The sequence below is a fragment of the Phascolarctos cinereus genome, unplaced genomic scaffold (genome assembly GCF_003287225.1).
Source record: "Phascolarctos cinereus isolate Bilbo 61053 unplaced genomic scaffold, phaCin_HiC Scaffold_5;HRSCAF=322, whole genome shotgun sequence".
NCBI lineage: Eukaryota > Metazoa > Chordata > Mammalia > Diprotodontia > Phascolarctidae > Phascolarctos > Phascolarctos cinereus.
Window position 1 is genome coordinate 187,404,492 of NW_027555958.1, and position 18,373 is coordinate 187,422,864.

Consider the following 18,373-nt stretch of genomic DNA (forward strand, 5'->3'; position numbering starts at 1 on the left):
AGCATCCTCTCCTTTTCACTCTCTCTCCCTCCCTTTGCTCCCAATATCCAAACATTGATCTTATCTTCACAACATTTCAAATTTATCCCCTTTTCTTTATTCACAGTCATCACTCAGGTTCAGATGCTCATCATCTCTAAGCTTTACCACTACAATAACCTCTAATTGGTCTCCCTGCCTCAGGACTCCCTTCTCTAGTCCATCCTCCACAAAAATGCCAAAGAGAGTCCTAAAGGCTAGATCTGATTGATGATGTCACTCCTGAGCTCAAATAAATTCAAGTGGCTCCTTACTACCTCTAAGATAAAATGCAAACTCCTATGTTTTGCTCTTAGAGAGCTTTACAATTTGGCTCTAGCCTACTTCTCCAGGTACATTACACCTTATTCCCCTTTAGGGACATTACATTCCAGCCAAAGTGGTCCACTTATTGTCCCTCCCTTATGGCATTCTATTTCTCACCTTCCTGCTTTTTGCACAAGCTGTCCTCTCTGCCCCCATACTTGTTATGCCTTCTATCCTCAACTTTACTTCTTAGGATCCCTAGTTTCTATAAAAGCTCCTTTAAAGTGCCATTTTGTACATGAGAGCTTTCCTCACCTCTCCCTAGCTACTAGTGCCCCTCTCAAACTGACTATATATTTTGTATTTACTTATGTGTGTACGTGTTGTTTTCTTCATCAGAACTCTAGTTTTGTCTTTGTATTCCTGGTGCCCAATAAAGTGCCTGGCTCTTAGTAGGTGTTTTAATAAATGCTTATTTACCGATTAATTGCAAAATGGTAATATGATCAAGACAAATTTAAAAAATGCCAGTGTAACACATAACTTACAAAGTGCTTTTACATATACTCAGTTCTTACAACCCTTTAAGGTAGAGAGGGCACTGCTAACTATAAAGAAATGGAACTCAGAAGTTAAGTGATGTTTTTTAAAAGGACCCACAGCTTTTAGAGAAACAGAGGAGCTAGGACTCAAGTCCAGGTCTTCTGACTTCAGTCCAGGGCTCTTTTCACCACACTATGCTTCCAATGCTCTGTGGAGGTGACATTTGAGTTACTTGGCTGGGGGGTGGGTTGAGGTGGGGGGGAATCCTTTTCATCATCAAATTTGTTTTTTTCTAAACAGCATAGTAACCACTCGTGTTACTCTTACAGATATTTTCTTTCATTTATTCACAGCAGAAAAATGTATTCTACTTTTAAAATAAGAGTAGGTAAGGATGTAATCCCTAACTCAAAGCCTCATTAAATTATTAACCCTTTTCATTCCTCTAGTCTTCTATTACCTTTCTTAGTCACTAGGTGTCATCTGTTCTCTTTTGCTAAAACCACCTACCTATTAACAGGCTCTTAAAAACGTTCACTTTTACAATTTAAAAGTATATATTAAAACATTTTGGGCAAAGACAGTATTTACTGTCAACATTAAGCAATGTGTAAAGAACAAGACTTAACTTTACATAATAACCTCACCAAGGCTCACTTTCTCCAGTTTGTACTCACATGTGTAGTTTAGGGTACCCAGAGAATCACCGCTAGTAATCAGTGTTCTAGGGGTAACCCTGAGACATTGGGTTTCTAGTACTGTTGTTCACAAGTTCCTACCAGTGTTCCCTATTTATGAGCAGCGAATAGCATCAATTAGCTTTTAGAAAAGAATATTTACTGAGGAAGGTTTGGCAAGAGGTTACAAAAACATTCCTGAAAACTGAAGCTACAACCTCCCTCTACAGACATAACATCCTTGGGTAGACCTTGATAGAACAATGGTAGTAAAGCATAAATGTAGAGAAGATGTGTGATCAAACTTATCGTTTATTAACTTATCATTAATAGTGACTGTTTACTGAAAGTCTTTTTCTCCTTTCATAGAATTCTCATGAAGTCCCCTTGTGTGTGGCTCCAAGGGTTGTTGTCTCTCTTGAATTCACAGCTGAATCTTTTTTGTGCCACGGGATTTCTCACTTCCTGAAGTTGTTGCTGTCATTTCATATCTGTCTGCAAGTTTTCCTTTGTCATTAGCCACTACCATTCCAGAGGCCATGGCTACCAACTCTGGTCACTGGTGAAACTTCTCTGATGGGACCTCAGGATCTCTCAAACTCACACAATGGCCTGGGATTGGGGGAAGAAGATAGGAGGAAACTTCCTCCTCTCTCCAACAGACACCCTCTCAAGGGTTTGACTGGAGCTCCCCCACCTCTGGACTGGACTATTGCTGACTTAGAGGCTCCTTGTCTGGCTTGTCTCCTCACCTGGCTTGTTGTTTTGTGTACAAGCCCAGAGGTATTTCTACTCAGGCAGTCACTAAATGATTCCTTGTAGCATCATTTATGTTTATCCAAAGATCAAAGCATTTTGTTGCTCTGAAATTAATGGCTTGTCCATGTCTAGTTTATACTATGGAATGATTAATTCAATCAAGCAGTCTGGGATTTCTGTGGTTCGTCTGCACTGATACAGGCAATCTGAAAACTCCTGAGAAGTGCCAAGAAAAGCAGAACAATGAATTTCTAGCAGTAGCTAAATATAATTGTTCAGGGAACACATAACACTTTTTTCAGATGGCTTGACTAGTATAAAAGTGGCAGTGACATAGCATAGTGAATAGGGTGCTAGAATTGGAATCCAGAAAATATAGGCTAACATTCTGCCTCTGACACTAACTGTTAGACCATGAGCAAACCATTAATTCTCTCAGGCTCAGACAACTGCATATAACTATAATTTATGGACCACTGCAATTTGAATTGATGAAGAGAGTCTTCTATATGAACAATCAAAATTGTGGCACTGATGCTTGAAACTGAAGTATCAAGAAACATTCTAAAAAACCTCCCATCTTGTGTTCTGAAGCAAGCAATCACATAATTGATTACAATAAATTCAAAAGGAGATGAGCCTTTGACAATCAGGAATAACAGAACACATTTACAAACAGATCCTAAAATACCATACTACTAATAATGGTACATGCCACACATAAAGAAAGTTGAATGTTGTGATTGGTTTCCAAACCAGTGACTTAAGCAAAGACAGACAAGATAGTCTAGTGGAATATAATTTGTTTCATGTTCAATGGTACTGAAAATGGCATTAGAAAGTGATGCTACCAGTATTAATCCAGGTCTACATAGCTTTATGCAACTGAAACATTCTTGTAAAGAACATCTAAGTTCACTTTTTGTAAACAGAATAATTATTTTCTCATGACTAAACTATATTTAAGTACTTGGTCTGAGGAATTGGGAAAGGAGGGCAAAGAAAGTTCTGAGAAAACTGAATCCTTTTAAGGTAAATATGAAAGTGCATTCAATTTTCTTTTTTTAATTTATTATTTATTTTTACATTAAAAAAAAATTTCTCTCACCCTTTGGCTTCTCTCTCACCTATTTGGGAAGGCAAGCAATAGGGTATTAATATACATATGAAAACATGTAAAACATATATCCATATTAACCATATTTTTTAAAAAACAAGGAAAATAAAGAAAATTTAAAAAAATTATACTTCAACCTGCCTCAGAGTTCATCAACTTTTTGGAAGCGGATAGTATTTTTCATCATGAGGGCTTTAGAATAGCCATGGACAGAGTAGCTAAATCTTTCATGGTTGATCATCATTACAATATTGTTGTTACTGTGTACAATGATCTCCTGGTTCTGCTCACTTCACTTTGCATCAATTTATATATATATATATAGGTCTTCCAAAGTTTTTTTCTGAAATCACCCTGTTATTTCTTATAGTATTCTGTCACAATCATTATCTCAACTTGTTCAGCCATTCCCCAACTGATAGACATCCCCTCAATTTCCAATTCTTTGCCACCACAAAAAGAACTGCTAGAAATATTTTTGGACATATAGGTTCTTTTCCTTTTTCTTTGACCTTTTTGAGATACAGATTTAATAGTGGTAATGCAGGGTCAAAGGGTATGCAGTTTTATAACCTTTAGGCACACTTCCAAATTATTCTCCAGAATGGTTGGACCAGTTTACAGCTCCACCAACACTGTATTAGTGTCCCTACTTTTCCACATCTCCTCCAGCATTTGTCATTTTCCTTTTCTATCATGTTAGACAATCAGAGTTGTTTTAATTTGCATTTCTCTAATCAATAGTGATTTAGAGCATTTTTTCATATGACTATAGATAGCTGTGATTTCTTCTTATGAAAATTTCCTGTTTATGTCCTTTGACCACTTATCAATTGGGGAATGCTCTTATTTTTTATAAATTTCACTCAATTTCCTAAATAGTTAAGAAATAAGGCATTTGTCATAGAAACCTGCTGTAAAACTTTTCCCTAGTTTCCAGCTTTCCTTCTAATTTTGGCTACATTGGTTTTGTTTGTGCAAAATCTTTTCAATTTCATATAGTCAAAATTATTCATTATACTTCCTATGGTCATCTCTATGTCATTTGGTCATAAACTCTTCCCTTATTCACAAATTTGAAGTAAAATTTTCCATGCTCCTCTAATTTATGATACCATCTTTTATGTTTAAATAATTCTATGCCAAAATTCTGCCAAACTGCCTTCTAGTTTCCCCAGAAATTTTTGTCAAAGAATGAGTTCCTGTCTCAAAAGCTTGAATCTTTGAATTTATCAAACACCAGATTATTATGGTCATTTACTACTAAGTATTACATACTTAATCTATTTCGCTGATTCACAGCTCTATTTCTTTCTTTTTTTTAATTTATTTTTAGTTTTCACATTCACTGCCATATGATTTTAAGTACTAAATTTTCTCCCCATCCCTCCCCTCCCCCCACCCCAAGATGGCATGCAATTTTATATAGGCTCTACATATACATTCATGTAAAGCCTATTTTCATATTAGTCATGCTGTAAAGAAGAATTAGAACCAATGGGAGGAACCACAAGAAAGAACAAACAGGCAGAGAGAGAGAGAGAGAGAGAGAGAGAGAGCGCAAATAATATGATCCCAATCTGCATTCAGACTCCACAGTTCTTTTTCTGGATGTGGATAGCATTTTCCATCATGAGTCTCTTGGAGTTGTCTTAGATCTTTGCATTGCTAAGAAGAGCTAAGTCTATCAAAGTTAGTCATCACACAATGTGGCTGTTACTATGTACAATGTTCTCCTGGTTCTGTTCACTTCATTCAGCATCAGTTCATAAAGTCCAGGTTTTTCTGAAGTCCTCCTACTCATAATTTTTTATAGCACAATAGTATTCCATTATATTAACATACCACAACTTGTTCAGCCATTCCCTAAATGATGGGCATCCCTTCAATTTCTAATTCTTGGACACCACAAAAAGACCTGTTATAAATATTTTTGTACAAGTGGGTCCTTTTCCCTTTTGTATGATCTCTTTCGGATACAGCCCTAGAAGTGCTGTTGCTGGGTATACACAGTTTTATAGCCCTTTAGCTATAGTTCCAAGTTGCTCTCCAGAATGGTTGGATCAGTTCACAACTCCACCAACAATACATTAGTGTTCCAATTTTCCCACATCTTCTCCAGCATTTATCATTTTCCTGTTTTGTCATGTTAGCCAATCTGATAGGCATGATGTGGTACCTCAGAGTTGTTTTGATTTGTATTTCTCTAATTAATAGTGATTTAGAGCATTTTTTCCATATAACTATAGATAGGTTTAATTTCTTCATCTGAAAACTGTTTGTTCATATCCTTTGATCATTTATCAATTGGGGAATGACTTGTATTCTTATAAATTTGACTCAGTTCTCTATATATTTTAGAAATGAGGCCCTTATCAGAGAGACCAGTTGTAAAAATTCTTTCCCAGTTTTCTATTTCCCTCCTAATCTTGGTTGTGTTGATTTTGTTTATGCAAAAACTTTTCAATTTAATGTAATCAAAATTATCTATTTTGCATTTCATAATGTTCTTTATCTCATTTGGTCATAAATTCTTCTATTCTCCATAAATCTGACAGGTAAACTATTCCATGCTCTCTCAGTTTACTTATAGCATCAGCCTTTATATCTAAATCATGTACCCATATTGACTTTATGTTGGCATATTGTGTAAGATGTTGGTCTATGCCTAGTTTCTGCCACACTGTTTTCCAGCAGTTTTTGTCAAATAATGAGTTCTTATCCCAGAAACTGCAGACTTTGGGTTTCTCAAACAGTAGATTACTATAGTCATTGACTACTATGTCTTGTGTACTAACCTATTCCACTGATCCACCATTCCATTTCTTAGCCAGTACCAAGTAGTTTAAGATCTAGTATGGCTAGGCCACCTTCCCTTGCATTACTTTTCATTAATTCCCTTGATATTCTGGACCTTTTATTATTCCAGATGAATTTTGTTATTATTTTTTTCTAGCTCTATAAAACAATTTTTGGTAGTTTGGTATGGCACTGAATAAATAATTTAGGTAGAGTTGTCCTTTTTATTATATTGGCTCAGCTTGCCCATGAGCAATTAATATTTCTCCAGTTGTTTAGATCTGTCTTTATTTGTGTGAAAAGTATTTTGTAATCATATTCATATCATTCCTGGGTTTATCTTAGTTGGTAGGCTCCCAAGTATTTTATATCATCTGTAGTTATTTTAAATGGAATTTCTTTTTCTATCTCTTCCTGCTAGGTTTTGACGACAATATACAGAAACGCTGATGATTTATGTGGGTTTTTTGTATATGCTGCAAATTTGCTAAATTATTTACTGTTTCAGCGAGTTTTAGTTGATTCTCTAAGGTTTTCTAAGGATACCATCATATCTGCAGAGTGATAGTTTTGTTTCCTCATTGCCTATTTTTATTTCTTCAATTTCTTTTTCTTGTGTTATTGCTATCAATAGCATTTCTAGTACAATATCGCATGAAAGTGTTCATAATGGACGTCATTATTTCACCCCTGATCTTATTGGGAACGCTTCTAGTTTATCCCCATTACAGATGATGCTTCCTCTTGGTTTTACATAAATATTACTTATTGTTTTAAGAAAAGCTCCATTGATTCCTATGCTTTCTAGTGTTTTTATGGGTGTTGAGTTTTGTCAAAAGCTTTTTCTATATCCATTAAGATAATCATATGATCTTTGTTGTTGATAATGGTTAATTATGCTCATAGTTTTCCTAATATTGAACCAGCTCTGCATTCATGATATAAAACCCAGCTGGGCAATGAGTTTTCTGAAAAAATGTTATCATTTAAATAATGTAAAACTTAATAAAATACAAGGCACTATGAAAGGCAGGGCACTAGCAGTTACAGGAATCAGGAAAGGCTTTATGCAGAAAATGATGTCTGAACTGCATCTTAAAGGAACAGAGGAAACTGAGGCAAAGGTAAGGATGGAATGAACAGCCCTGTATTTCTAGTGTACTTAGAATAATAGGTGAGATGTTTCTTTAAAAGTTAGGAGACTTCTCCCTTCTTAGTCAAACTTCACATTTTATTACCTGTCAAATTTGTTTTCCCTTATTAGGAAAAAGAAAAATTTAAAAACGACAACAATAATAAGACAGAAGAAAGTTAGGATAAAATAAAATCATCAAAAAGGCAAGATTAGAGAAGAAAGTTGACAAAGTTTATTTTACTAAAATGACATTCAGGAAAGAAGATTAGTCATGCTGGTAGGCATTGTTCCAAGTGCCTGCTGAAATGAATACACCTTGAAATGAATTTGCCTAGTTTGAATGTGGGCTAATAAGGAGTTGAGTCTTGAAGAAAGGTATGGAGTGGCTTGACAGAGCTGTTAAAGCATGCTGACACCTGAACATAAAAGAAACACCCATAGTATTTTGCATTCAAACACTGAATTCTTTGAAGGGGTCTGATGTAAGACAGGAAGTCCTTAATTTTTCAATGTGATATCAGAACTGCCCTAGGAGAATTACAAAAATTATGGGATTATAGGACAGGAAGGGAATTTCGGGATCATGTAATTAAATGCTTTTATTTTATTATGGAGGAACAGAGCCTCTGCCTTGCATCCCAAAGTTAAGTGACTTGACCAAAATTACACAGCTAGTGACTGGTTATGCCAAGGTAGCTATTTCCCAAAAAAATGGGTAGGAGGAAACATGAAGTACTCCAGATTTGTCATCAGCTGGGGGTAACCTGAAGGATTCCAAGCTAGTTGCCCACAAAAACTTTCAATATTAAAACTGAGGATTCTTGTTCTACTACTTTAGCAGACTCAGAAGGTAGATTTGTGCTACCTTGATTATCATCATTTACATTTCCTGGTTGAGAACACTGATTATTTATTTATTAATGATTATAAACCACGCAATGAATACATATATTGACATGCTGAAATAACATAAGAACCAGAGGAAGATTTTCAGGGAGGCTGATGAATCATGAATGGAGGCATGATAGCTTAGTAAGAGTATCAACAAGCTAAAGAATACCCATATGAGGGGGAGGGGGTCAAGGACCTCAAGATCATATCATTTAAGGTTTCACTGAAGGAATCAGGGATGACTAACCTGGAGGAGAGGAGACTCGGGAGAAGGTAATATGATAATTGTCTTTAAGCGTTTATATGAAAGACTATCATGTAGAAGAAGGATTATACTTGTCCTATTTGGCTCTAGAAAGCAGAATTAGAATTAATGGGTGGAAGTATCAGAGGGGTAAACTTTGGCTTGATGTAAAGGAAAACTTACTCATTACAGCTTAAGAAAGTGGAATGGGCTGACCAAGAAATGATGGTGACTGTCAGTGTTACCATGAGGCAGGTTTTCCTCACTAGAGGTCTTCAAGTAATGGCTAGATAAGCACTCATCAGGCACACTGTATAGGGGATTTTTGTTTGGGTATGAATGTTGGCTCAGTAGACTGGATACAGAGTTGACCTTGGGGTCAGGAAGACATGGATTCATTTCCCACTTCTGACACCTAGTATGATCCTATACAAGTCACTTAATCATCTCTCAGTGTCCCAGGCAACTGTTGAGGAATTTAAGATGTAGAATCTGTGCTGGTGGAGGGAATATCTCCTTGGGAACTCCAAACCAAGGAAATGATAGGTTCAGGTTAAAAAAATGGGTTGAACTAGGTGGTCTCTTAGGTCTGAGACTGGTGATTTTTGGAAGCCATGAAGAAGAACCACAAATGGTGAAATGGCATGTCTCAGTGAGAGTACCTACAGTAATGAGACCATGGATCAAGAGTATCAAAGTGGGGCAGCTAGGTGGCGCAGTGAATAGAGCTCCAGCCTTGGAGTCAGGAGGGCCTGAGTTCAAATCCAGCCTCAGACACATGACACTTACTAGCTGTGTGACCCTGGGCAAGTCATTTAACCTTAACTGCCTCACGAAAAAGGGGGGGGGGGGGAAGAGCATCAAAGTAAGCTAAATTCATACAAGCACATACACATACACACATATCGTAGTTACATGCAAATACATACAACTTTACCAAAAAGATATATTCCCCAAAATTTGAGGATAAATTAGTTCTGTAAATTGGTTATTTTTAAAGCGCTAAGAGAACTTATTCTAGAAAGGAATCCTAGGATTCCTAGTAAACAAGGACCCCCTAACTGACACAGTACATAGGTGCTTGACAAATGTCCATTGAGTTGATCATTCTAATCCCTGGTGGTTATAGAAATCTACAGCACCAGAACAATAAGCACTAAAAAGAAACTATTGTGCACATCTAAGAAAAGGAGGTCTCCAACTTACAAATGTTCATTCCTAAATCAGTTTTCAGAAATTCACACCACACAGTCACACAGAAACAATGTTACATATAGTATTCTGGATCCCAGGAAAATCCTCAAAATCCCATTTCACAATGGAAATCACATTTAGAATAGAAAATGTTTAAAAGATAATAATTATATCATTGCAAAGAACGTTTAAGCCAAATCTAAGAATAAAATGAAATGAACAACAATTTTTGAATGCTTTGATTAGAGTAAGCAGAGAAGGTAGATGGAGACTTTCATGGAGATTCTGAAGGGGACTATGAGAACTTTGAAGGGCTTTTTAGAGACTGATAGATAGCACTGGTTCTTTACGTTGCCCCAATTTCACTTCAAAACTTATGGTTTCCCTTTTCTTTAGCCTCTTATACTTGCCAGCCATGATTAGAATTGCTTTTTAACTTATCGATGAAAAGGAAGAAGAGAGAATTTTCTGAGGTTAAGTAGCTAGCATTTGAAAGAGAAGGGGTAAGGAAAAAGAATAGGTTTAAAGAGGATGTGTTTGTACATGTACAAAGGAGATTGCTTGAAGTAGAATTAACCGAACTGTAACTAAGATGAGCAAAGGAAATCAGGAGCATGGTATATGCACAATCCCTTTGGGGAAGAAGAAAAGAGTTTGGAAGGAAGAGATGTTGGAACGGGGACAGGTCAACATACCAATAACCAAGGGGTATCAGCCCAGTACATTTTGATTGCTACCTGGAAAGGCTCTGCCACTTAGAACATATGTTAAGTAATCAGAATGCTCTACTAGGTGCTGATAAAGATAAAGAAGACACAATCACTGCTATCATAGAATTTACAAGTCTGTTTCTTCTCTAATCTGTCTTCTACCTAACTGCCGAAGTGATTTTGCTAAAGCTCATAGTGGCTATATCATTCCCCACTTAACAAACTCCCTGTTGCCTCTAAGATAAAATGTACACTTCTCTGTTTGGCATCTGAAGTCCTTCACAGCCTCTAACCTCATTATACGTTGCCTCCCTCAGTAAACTCCAAGGTCCAACCAAACTGATTTTCCTGCTGTTCTTTATACTGGACACTCCATTTCTATGTCTTTGCACATTCTGACCTCTATGCTGGCAATGAACTCTCTCACTCCTTATCACAAGCTCTTGAAATCCCTAGCCTCAAGCACTACCTTTTACAGACAGACTTTCCTGATTCCCTCAGCGGTTACTGCCTTCTCTCTAAAAAATTATTTTGTATTTTTTTTATAAGCTTTGTATACATTACATTAGCTCCATGCGGGAAGGGACTACTTTATTTTGTCTTTGTAGCACAGTGACTGGTACACTGTAACTGCTTAATAAATGCTTATTGATTAATTGATTACAATGGAAACAAAAGACATTTATAAGTCAGGTGTTTATAATCCAGGAGGTACCTATAATACCGTTAATGACACAATCAAAGTTACTTGGTGGAAATGTAATGAGTCCCCTTCCCCCAAAGATGTGATACCAATGGAGGGTAGGGAAGGACAGCTTTTCAGGGTGGGGTACAGAAGGGGAAATCATGTTGATCTGGCCCTAGCTAGCCAGATGATTTTTTTAATAGGGTGAACCTCCTAAGGTGGCATTCCTGGCTCCTTTTGCCTCTTTTGTGTTTCCTTCCCTTTGGTAGGTGGGCTCAAGAGTTTGAAAGGCTTATGACTCTATAAGTCGTGATAGCATTGCCTTTGGCTACCATGCAAGAGGAATCCCTATGACACTCAAGGGTGTTCTTCATGTCCTTTCTCCCCAGTCCCCAGTCACATTATCTTGTCTCAAGAGCTGCAGCCAAGAAAAAAAAAGCCATCCTGAAACTACTTCCTCTTTTAAAAGGAGGCTGTTTCCAGCTCAGTAGCCAATCAGGAGATTCCCAGCAGGTAAGTCAAACACAGCCACAAGTAGGTTTCCCCATCCTATTTTGGAGAATAACATGGTGGACAGGAAGCAGCTGAAGAATATCTATGCATGGGAGTGAAGGAAGGAATTGTCTAGAGTGGGAGAAGGAACTGCCTATGGAAAGAATAAACCTAGCAGTTTTAAATTTGCTTACTGACAATTTAAGCAATAGTGATTTATCTCACAAGGTGAGATATCTTAACCCTTGAGAGACCTTTTCTACCTATGGCTTAAACAACCTGAAGAGCTGCTATTTATAAAGTACTTCAAGAGTTACAAAATATTTCATATACATTACCTCATTTGCCCTTACAAACAAACCTGTGATGAGGTAGGTACTACAGCCATTAGTACTTCCATTTTTCAGATAAGGAAACTAAGGCCAGAAGATTAAGTGATTTTCCCATGGCCACATAAGTATTAACTGTCAAAGGCAATATCAGACTAAGGTCTTTCCTGACCTCAGCTCCAGTTCTCTGGTGATTTCACATTGTCTAATTGTCTTCCTAGCTCAGAAAACCAAAATCTATTTCCCAGGTGAACCAGTGACCAGACACCAAATGTGACTTTCCCTCAAGTAGAAATACTGAAATATTTTGCTTTTGTTCCTAAGTGAAGATCATGCTGAACCACATGGAAGAAGATACAGTTATCCTAGATGACAAAAATTGACAATTTGTTCATTTTTGACCTATAGACTTATTACCTAATTAAAGGGGGAGTAACTCTTTTCATTATACTATATCTTTTATATTTTTGGCTTGGTTTATAGAAAACACTGACCACTGATGGAAAGTAACTTGGACCAATGAAAGGCTTTATACTCAATATGAAGAATAATTACCAAATAGTAAGGTATAGGTTATTAAAGGTTATCTCTTCTACTAGAATAAATATTCAGGATCCCTTCCAAATCTAAGAAAGGCTTTAATTCATAGATCTAGAGCTGGGAAGAAACCCCAGAGGTCAGCCAGTCCAACTGCCTCAATCAATCAATCAACATGCACTTCCTATGTGCCAGGCATTGTGCTAAGTGCTAGGGAAGGAAAGATGAAAACCAGCCCTGGTCTCAAAAAGCTAAAACTGAACTGAGGTTAGCACAGAGCCTGGCATATAACAGGTGCTTAAAATATGCTAGCTGACTGACTGATAGCATGTATAGTACATACAAAACATACAAGGAATCGGCGAGAGGAGAGAAGAAACTGGAAGCTAGAGGGAAGAGGTATTTTACACTTGAGGAAACCAAGGCCCAGGGAGGTTTTTACTCAGCCAGGTCTTAAGTAATAATAGTCAGAGACTAAATTCCATTATCAGAAGGTGAAGCAGACATGGCAACACCACGAGATAAGCATGGCCTTCTCAAAACCAGATAGTACAATGAAACTAGTTTCTCATTATAGTATGTCAAGATTATCAATGGAAGCCCATAAAGTCCAGCCTTCCACACCTTCTCTTTGAAGTGACTAAGTCATCCAGCTCAGTAACAAAAAAAGTCCTGGATCAAGCTTTGGGGAAAATTAAATTCTATTTTCAACTTCACTTCTAATCTGGGATAATTCACAACTAAGGTCTCTTTTTCCTAATTTGCAAAGGGGAAATAACAATCCCTGTTCTTTTTCTTCATTAATAAACCTGATATGGGAGCACTCTAGGGTACTTTTAACAATAGTGGTTCTATATAAATGCAAAGTGCTTAGTGGTAGTTATTGCAACAACAACAAACTTTCAAAACAAAAAAATTCAAGGGTTTGAACCCCTGGTATGTTATTTTTATGATCTCACTCAAAAGTTCCCACATCTACCCAGCATCATTGTAAGGGGCAAAAGAGTGGATGATATCTTTCCTTCCTTGCTAAGAACAGCAGAGAACTGTAGAGTGAACAACAGCAGAGAAGATAACTTAAAAAGACATAATCTGATAGTAAATTACATTTTATGTCTGACAGTAAATTTCTGGTTAAAGAATAAACAAATAGTGACTAATTTTACATAACATCATCATCAAATGGTATTAAAAGAATCAGATAAAATAACCTGAAATTGATTGCTATTTGAAATAAATACACAAAATATCAAAACCACTTGGTTTTTAAAATTCATAGTTATTCCAATTTTAATTCTCGTTAACTGTTAACTTTTTAGAGTTCTTTTTTAAAGTGTATTTCTTTTTTTAATTTCTTTAATATAAATTTATTTATTTTTAGTTTTCAACATTCACCTCCAAAAGTTTTTGAGTTCCAAATTTCTCACCCCTCCCCCCACCCCAAGATGGCATGCATTCTAAATACCCCTTCCCCCGGTCTGCCCTCTCTTCTATCTCTCCCCCTCCCTTCTCTTATCCCCTTCCCCCTATTTCCTGTAGAGCAGGATAGACTTCTGCACCCCATTTTCTGTGTTTCTTATTTCCCAGTTGCATGTGAAAACATTTTTTTAAAACATGTGTTTTTAAAACTTTGAGTTCCAAATTTTCTCCCTTCCTCTCTCCCCACCCACCCTCATTGAAAAGGCAAGCAACTCAATATAGGTTGTACATGTGCAGTTATGCAAAGCACTTCCTTAGTAGACATGTTGTGGAAAACTAACTCTATTTCCCTTAATCCTATCCTGCCCGCCCATTTATTCTATTCTTTCTTTTGACCCTGTCCCTCCTCAGAAGTATTTGCTTCTGATTACCCTCTTTCCCAATCTGCCCTCCTCTCTATCATCCCCTGCTCTCTTGTCCCCTTCTCCCCCTATTTTCCTGTAGGGTAAGACAGATTTCCATACCCAATTGAATGTGTATGTTATTCTCTCCTTAAGCCAAATCCTATGAGAATAAGATTCCTCATTCCCTCTCACCTTCCCCTGTTTCCCCTCCACTGTGAGAGACTTTTCTTTTCTGTTTTTTTTTGTGAGATAATTTACCCCATTCTACCTCTCCCTTTCTTCTCCAGTATCATCCTCTCTCATCCCTTAATTTTATTCTCCAGATATGACCCCTTAATCTTCAACTCACCCTGTGCCCTCTATCTATCTATCTATCTATCATATACATACATACAATTTTTTCCTCCTTCAACTACCCTAATACTGACAAAGTTCTCATGAGTTACAAATATCATCTTTCCATGCAGGAATGTAAACAGTTCAATCTTAATAAGTCTCTCATGATTTCTCTTTCCTGTTTACCTCATCATGTTCCACTGGAGTCCTGTATTTGAAAGTCAAATTTTCTATTCAGCTCTGGTCTTTTCATCAGGAATGCTTGAAAGTCCTCTATTTCACTGAATGACCATTTTTTCCCCTGAAGGATTATACTCAGTTTTGCTGGGTAGGTGATTCTTGGTTGTAATCCTATCTCCTTTGCCCTCCGGAATATTATATTCCATGCCCTGTGGTCCTTTAATGTAGAAGCTGCTAAATCTTGTGTTATCCTGATTGTGTTTCCACAGTACTTGAATGTTTCCTTCTGGCAGCTTGTAATATTTTCTCCTTGACCTGGGAACTCTGGAATTTGGCTACAATATTCCTAGGAGTTTTCCTTTGGGGATCTCTTTCAGGAGGAGATCTGTGGATTCTTTCAATTTCTATTTTGCCCTCTGGTTCTAAATATCAGGGCAGTTTTCCTTGATAATTTCTTGAAAGATGATGTCTAGGCTCTTTTTTTGATCATGGCTTTCAGATAGTCCAATAATTTTTAAATTCTCTCTCCTGGATCTATTTTCCAGGTCAGTTGTTTTTCCAATGAGATATTTCACATTGTTTTCTAATTTTTCATTCTTTTGGATTTGTTTTACAGTGTCTTGATTTCTCATAAAGTCACTAGCTTCCAATTGCTCTATTCTAATTTTTAAGGAAGTATTTTCTTCAGTAATCTTTTGGACTTCCTTTTCCATTTGGCCAATTTTTCTTTTTAGGGCATTCTTCTCCTCATTGGCTTTTTGGACCTCTTTTGCCATTTGGGTTAGGCTGTTTTTTAAGGTGTTATTTTCTTCAGTATTTTTTTGGGTCTCCTTTAGCAAGCTGTTGACTTGTTTTTCATGATTTTCTTGCATCACTCTCATTTCTCTTCCCAGTTTTTCCTCTACTTCCCTTACTTGCTTCTCAAAATCCCTTTTGAGCTCTTCCAAGGCCTGGGACTGATTCATATTTTTCTTGGAGGCTTTGGATGTAGGAGCTTTGATTTTGTTGTCTTCTTCTGGTTGTATATTTTGATCTTCTTTTTCACCAAAGTAAGATAATATAGTCTGACTCTTTTTGCACTGCTTGCTCATGATCCCAGCCAATTACTTGAGTTTTAAACTCCTTGTTAAGGTAAGAGTCTGCTTCCAATGTGGAGAGTGTACCATCCCAAGCTTCAGGGGTTTGTGTAGCTGTTTTCAGAGATACTTGTAGGGACCTGTAAATTTTCAGTTCTTCCAAGGTGGTATGATAAGGGGCGAGGTGTTTACTCCTTTCCTGGCCTGTGACCACAAGTATTTCTTTCTGTCCCGTAACTGTGAGGAGGGGTTCCTCTCCACAGCCACTACAAGCTCCACCATGCCACGCTCCTCCTCACCCCATCACTGCCACCCAGAACTGTGACCCAGATCCACACACGGGCAAAGCAAGAGATTCCTGCCTCAGCACTGGCAAAGAGATCCCTGCAGTCCCTCTCTATCAGCCACTGGATTCCCCCTCAGTCTGTGGGCTGGAAGCTCGGGGAGCAGCTGCCCCCCCCAGGGCCATGCTCTTCGGGAATAGAGCTGAGACCCCGTCTTCCTCTCTGACCACCGACTGAAACAGACTTTTCCCACTGACCTTCTAAGTTGTCTTTGTCATTAGTGGATTGAGGAGTCTGGAAACCTCCACAGCTGCCCGCAATTCAGTCCTCTGAGGCCTGCTCCAGGTTTGCTGCGGCCTGCGCGCTCACGCTGCTGCGCTCCCAGCCCGCACGATACACCTTTCTGATCAATCATCCAGGTTGTCTTGGGCTGGAAATTTGTTTCACTCTGTCTTTTTGTGGGTTCTGCTGCTTCAGAATTTGCTTGAGCCATTTTTTATGAGTATTTGGAGGGGTTTGGGGGAGAGCTCAAGCAAGTCACTGCTTTCACTCCGCCATCTTGGCTCCGCCTAGAGTTCTTTAAATAAGAAAACACTAGATAGCACATAAGTACTATGTCTGGTTTCTTTTTCAGTTTATCTTGCTGGAAAGCAGATACCAGGTCAGTTAGCCAAAGATAACAGCAAAACTGTTTGACTTTCAAGAAACCAGGCTACGAGAACAGTGGGGATGACAATATAAAGATGGGCCACAAAAATGTACCGGTATTTTAGAAAGAACAGCGATACATGCTAGGCGGACTATTGGATTATTAGGCCCTACAAGGACAGGGATAGGGTCTAGACCTGTGATTTAACTGGTATAGGGAACTCCCTGATAAGAAAACCTCCTCTACCAATGCAGGTCAGCACAAACTCTGTACTTATGGTCTTAAGAGTAGCCTAGAGCTCTTAAATGTTTTCCACTTGCAACCCTTTTTTGTTTCTTAAACTATGGGTCAGAACCCCATATGGGATTCTGACCCACAATTTAAGAAGCATTGTAGAGTACTGAAAGGCTAAATGAATTCCCCAGGGTCACACAACCAGTATGAATCAGAGGTTATATTTGAACCCAGATCTTCTTTGCTTCAGTGTTGGCTCTGTATCTACTATGCCATACTGCTTTTAGGTCTTATAAAAACATCAGATTTTTATGATTAAAGAATTTTGGTTCTTTTTCTTTGCTTAAGTTGCTTTTAGAGTGCAGCATACCTAATGAATTTAGGTACAAATAAAATATAATACTGATCATCTAATACAAGGGTTTCCAGATTTTAAAAGTTATGACAACTATCGATTTTTTAAAAATCACAAAACCTTGTTCAATTTATTATTGTTGGAGGTCAGCAGAGAGGTTAGGGCAGGATAGGTAAATATGAGAATCATCAACCTAGAGATGATAATTAAATACATAGGGGCTGATGAGATCACCAAGTCAGGTTGAGTAGAGGAAGAAGAGAAGAGGGACCAGGACAGAACAGTTTAATTTTTCAAAAGCATCCATGGGGCAGCTAGGTTGTCCACTGGATAAAGCATCAGGCTTGGAGTCAGGAAGACTCATCTTCCTGAGTTCAAATCCAGCCTCAGATACTTGCTAGCTATGTGAACATGGGCAAGTCATTTAACTCTGCATAGGTCACAAAAAGTTGGACACAACCGAAAACTGAATAAACAAAAAATGGTATGTACAGGATAGGATCTGGGTTCAAATGTTGGCTATACTGCCTGTGTTAACTAGAATTGGTAACTTCACTTGTGTGGACCCAAGCTTCCTTATCTGTAGAATAAAAGGCTTTATATGACTTGTGAGGTCCATTTTAGCTCACGAATCATAATCTTATGGTTTCTAAGTTCTCTTCCAAATCCAAATCATATCATTTTTGTCTTGGATTCCCTCTGGCTATGGACACTGAAACTTCTTCCATGCCTTAGCAAGACTGTTTCATTGTCATAATTAAAATCATTCAACATCTGGTGACAAACTTTCTTGTGATCAGCCTAGTGGAGAAGCCTCTCTTTTCAGAAGACAAATGTTATCATTTAGTCATTTCAGTCATGTCCAACTCTTCATGATCCCATTTAGGGTTTTTTTGCAAAGATACTGAAGTGGTTTGCCATTTCCTTCTCCAGTTTATTTTACAGATGAGGGAATGGAGGCAAATAGAGTTAAGTGACTTGCCCAGGGTCACACAGCTAATAAGTGTCTGAGGCCAGATTTGAACTCATGTAGAGTTCA

General features: G+C 37.7%; 1 protein-coding gene across 4 annotated transcripts in view; it reads right to left on the bottom strand.

Moving 5' to 3' along the window:
• SH3BGRL2 (SH3 domain binding glutamate rich protein like 2) overlaps positions 1-18,373 on the bottom strand; it is a 107,900-nt gene that overhangs the window by 40,685 nt on the left and 48,842 nt on the right. The gene's annotated exons all lie outside the window — the stretch shown is intronic.